We start from the raw sequence: 5,203 nt of genomic DNA on the forward strand, positions 1-5,203 counted from the left end.
CATGTTGTACTGAAGTCCCAGTGTTTTGAAGCACTCCTTAGTGCTTCAAATATTTTTCTGAATTACATTTGACCTCTAAGTCAAGTTTTCGGGCTTTGGTAGACCAATTATAGTTCTATCCTTCTAGGAACTATTTTTTGGCCCACTTATTTTGGACTAAAATCTTTAGTTAATCATAGGTGGGGGGTATTAAAAATAATCTTATGACGCTTTGTGAACTTGTTCACTCATATGGGCTGGTCATCTGTAAATTGAATGTTTGAATTACAGTACTTTCTCTCAAATTTTGTGATCTCATCCTTCATTTTAAGTTGCCTTGCATTTCACAATTGCTTACTGCTAATTCCTGCATCTCAAGGAATTGGGGCCCTGAAATATAGGAAATGCGAAATTGAGATGGGTCTTCAATTACTTTGTGTTGATATATTGCATGGGCCTGGGTGAAAAGTCTTGCCCCTGTTATCTGATGATGCAGGTAACTGGGCCTTGGCATCCTAGGACCCATGGGTACTGCAGAAGAATAATATTTTTTAGACATCTTAGCAAAATTTGAGCATAATCAGTAAGAATGCTTCAGAAATATGGACAAAAACAGTTTGGGACAAGCAAGTTAAAATAATAAACAGAGCAGCAGAGTAAAATCCATTAGAGATTAGAGGAAAACATTGTTTTTTTTATCATGTGGATTCAGAAGAGCAAGAACAGTTATAATGTATCACAAGTTTATACTAAAAAGATTGCATTGATACGTTTTCTAGTCTAATACATATTTGAAACCTAAATATTTATATTCCAATTCTATTTATTGGAGTAAATAAATATCAATTTATTGGTCAAATTATCAACTAATTCTAGTAAGTTTCATTGTGTGAAATATAAAATCAGCACATATAAATATAAAATATATAACTATATATAATATGATTAAAAGACACACATTTTGTATTGTTCTGTTGTAGTTACTGTATCAAAGGCAACTCTGTTTTAAAGTATGATTCCATTATCTCTACTTCAGTGTTTGATAGAATTAGACCTAAAGCTTTATCATTTGTAGATTTACAGCATGGAGGCAAGAGGAAACACTGTGATTAAAACATTATCAATTTAATGCCTAATAATGAGGAGAAACATATGCACTTCTCCTGCAACTATGAAAATATTTGGTGATAAAAAGGCAGTAGTGTAAGTTCCTGCTAGGAACTTACAGACAGGCCAGGACATTAAGTAATCATGGATACAAACAATTTTTTCACCTTCTTGGCTTTAGCTACTTTTAAATGAAAGGTATAATAAACAATTATATTTTGATAAAATACCTTCTCGTCTGAACAGTTCTGTTTGAACTGTTCATCTCTCTATGATCCCTTGTAACCAAGATTAGTTTTGTTCTAGTAAGAAAATCTTTGCTGTCAGGGTAAGGTATTCTGGTTGGTCTGTTCCCACATGGAAGAAGGGTAAAGGCTCAGGTAGACATTTGTTCCAGTAACACCTCATTTGGGAAAATGTCAACTGAAGAAGTTTAGAAGTAGCTCTTAAGCAACTCTTAGTTTGAATCCATTAGGTCCACAAAGCTGGATAAATAAGTACTTGAAAAAGCCATCACCTTTGGACCTAACTATAAATAATAGAGAGTATGATCAAATTCCAAATAAAAAGACAAGATATTCATTGGCAAAAACGTTTGCAAATGTGAGCAATTGACTGATCAATATAATTTTTTCCACTATTCACAGAATTTTAGGGAAATAAGATATTTAGCATTGTTAGGAACAATAAGGTTTCCTTGTTACAAGTAGGCACCCATAGATATAAGCCTGTATAAAGATTGCATCATTAACTATTATAATTAGAGGATATTACATGCTTCAGCAGCACGTATACTCAAATTACAATACAGAGATTAACATGGCACTTGCACAAGGATAATATGAAAATTTGAGAAGTATTCCATATTTTTCATTCTTCAGATGCAAGAAATGAAAAAAGTGATTAAAAAGTTGATTACAAAATTACAAGTGTAACAATACACGTAATTCATATAATCAAATTTAGTTTGACATCAGTGTATTAAATCACCTCAGAAAGGCGTTTACATAGCATAAACTTTACAAAACTTTTCAAATTAGACAACATTGTCATTTTATCCCAAAGAAAAATAATATTAAGACCTAGAAAAAAAGGAATCAAACTGTTTCTATATGGAATACAATCGGAAAGGACACATTAATGAACCTATATATTATAAAATAATATAGAATTCAAAGTATATATAGGAGAAAATAAATTATGAACATTATGCAAACATAGAATATAGAATATTTTAAAATATACTTTTTCAGACAAGCACCAGAAATATTTTGGTTTCTGTACTACTCATTTCAACAGGTAAATTAAAATTATTTCTTATTAGAAAATCACAAACACTGAAGAAATTATTGTACATGTTTACAAAAACTATTGAATACATTTTTCCATCCAAGGCAGGCAATTCACTTGGAAGAATTCCGCGGAATCAATGAATTTTTACAGTAAAATATTGGTGCTGCCGGGCACTGGTGGTTCATGCCTATAATCCTAGCTGCACAGGAGACTGAGATCTGAGGATCATGTTTCAAAGCCAGCCTGGGAAGGAAAGTCTGTGGTACTCTTATCTCAAATAAACCACTAGAAAACTGGAAGTGGAGCTGTGTCTCAAGTGGTAGAGGGCTCACCTTGAGCTGAAGATCACAGGGATAGCTCCAGGACCAGAATTCAAGCCCCATGACCGACCAAAAAAAAAAAAAAACCCACAACAACAACAAAAATCAAACAAACAAAAATATTTGGGCTGGGAAAGTGGCTCAGTGGTAGAGCGCTTGCCTTGCATACATGAGGCCCTAGGTTCGATTCTTCAGCACCACATAAGCAGAAAAAAAAGCGGGAAGTGGTGCTGTGGCTCAAGTGGTAGAGCGCTAGCCTTGAGCTGAAGAGATGAGGGACAGCGTCCAGGCCCAGAGTTCGGGCCCCACGACCAGACCAAAAAAAATAAAAAAAAAAAAGAGTCCTTTAGTTTGGGCATTGGTATCTGTATCATGATGAAGTAAGAAAGAAGCCACTCTGGTATTATTCCACGTATATGCACTGTTCAGGAGTGTCCAGTGATCTACAGTTATTGCATGTGCCGCTTGAGACACCAACTCACTGACAATGTCTAAGTGTCCACCGTAGGCTTCTCAAAGAGGGGTATACTGATCATCATCCCTACTATTCACATAAGTGGCCTTTTGGGAAAGAAGTATCCGCACTGTAGTAAGCTGAATATTTTCGGCAGCCCAATGAAGAAATATACTTTTATCATTCTCCAATTTTTTTCTTGCAATTGATACCATTCCTTACTTTTTCATCTTGTTCCCCAGATTCCTAAGAATTGCCTAACCAGAGACTTTGAGTGCCAGTGGGAATGAGGTGTTCATGTATTTCCCTAATAGTTCACATTGGTTGAACTGGTCAGAAACATCTGGTGAATTTTCTGCAACTGTTTATTCACCATGATTTATTTTCTCTTTTTCCAATTTTACTATTCGAAATTATTCTAACTGGAGAGTAGGGAATTGATGGAGAGCAGAGGAAAGATATTCCTCCATATTCAAATGTACACACTGAAAATGAGGACCAGTGATGTCTTCATGTGCAGCTTATTCTAGGCATGAGAAAATAGGAAATAATGCCTTCCATATAAATGATTTGGGAAATGGCAGAGCAAAAAGTGAAATGATACAACCAAAAATATAAAAGCAAAATAAATTAGGATAATTATGGAGCAATCGTATTATCTATGAGAACCATGAAAGGGAGAGAGAAAGAAAGAGACAGATGTTTAGTGACGTAGCTAGCCACAAAATCCATGCCTCTGTTCAATTTGTAGAGCAAACAAAATTTTATTTTTTAAAAGAGATGGAAATCGAATTTATGTATTTACTTGAAGTTAGTAAATACATTTTTAGTAGCCTACGTAAAGAGACATAACTTTACCAAATTACAGACAGTAAAATATATCCTTGATAGTTCTAATAACAGATCTGACTGAAATCAGTTGAATCATACTTTTCTTGTACGATGCAGGAATAAGAGGGTAGTAAAGCAGCTAGAGAAGGCAGGGAGATTGTATCTGTGACAAAACTTTGTGGAAATTGGTATTGAGGATCTCTTACTAGTGATCCACTTGCACTGGAATCATGATTCTGAAGTATTGCTTGCTGATTCTGAACTATTGATTTGATTATTATATTCTCCAAGAAGAAAATGAGAATTGATAGTGAAGGACTACTAATACATTTTGACCTTCTCATTAAGCACTTTCAATCATCAAAATCACATGAAGACAATAGACAGGACTACTTTTTAGATGAAAGCAAGTGTCTTATAAAAACAAGGAATGTATGTAGTCATGCAAAGGACTTCTATTTTACCAATGCCTTATACATTTTTCTAATCTTGGGTACCAATAAATAATGGATCTATTAGAAAGCTCTTAAGGCTCATATGTTCAATAGTGAGTTCTCTCACACTATATCATGGTATTTTTTGTGTATGGTTTTAAGAATAAATTTACGTTACTAACTTGATTTTCTGACAGGACTGTATCATCACTGTACATCTTGCTTCTATACTCTCATTTTAAAATTACCATCTAAGTATGTGCATGAGATAACTATATAGGAAAATGTAGAAGCCACACTGATGGCTTATGTCTTTAGTAGTAGTTAATCAGAAATATGAGATCTGAGCATTGTGGATTGAAAACAGACCAAGAAAAAACAGTCCATTAGATTCTGATTTGAAAGTAACCAGCAAAAGCTAGAAATGGAGCTGTGGTACAAGCAGTAAAATGCTAGCCTTGAGAAAACTGAAACAAAAAATAAATTCTGGGACAAAGCCAGGCCCTGAGTTCAAGCCCTAGTATTAGCACCAAACAAATAAATTAATTAATAAGGTAATTAATTAATTAAAACTAAATTAAGTGGTCACATGTGGAGAGGCAGGTAAAATGTAACATGCGTGGTAATATTTTATGTATTATTTTGTAATAAGGCATATTATCATTTGTCCTAATCACTAATATTTTATGTGGACTTTTTTGTACAATAAACCCTGAATTTAGCATGCGTGTATATGTGTGTGTACATGTGCAAACATGTGTGTATGTGTATATGTGTGCGTGTGC

General features: G+C 34.1%; 1 pseudogene; it reads left to right on the forward strand.

Annotated features, from left to right (window-relative positions):
* Window positions 1-1,860: 1,860 nt before the first annotated feature.
* LOC138836007 (U6 spliceosomal RNA) lies at window positions 1,861-1,957 on the forward strand (annotated as a pseudogene).
* Window positions 1,958-5,203: the final 3,246 nt, after the last annotated feature.

Source organism: Dipodomys merriami, unplaced genomic scaffold (genome assembly GCF_024711535.1).
Source record: "Dipodomys merriami isolate MVZ:Mamm:240054 unplaced genomic scaffold, mDipMer1.0.p SCAF_246, whole genome shotgun sequence".
In the NCBI taxonomy this organism is placed as follows: Eukaryota; Metazoa; Chordata; class Mammalia; order Rodentia; family Heteromyidae; genus Dipodomys; species Dipodomys merriami.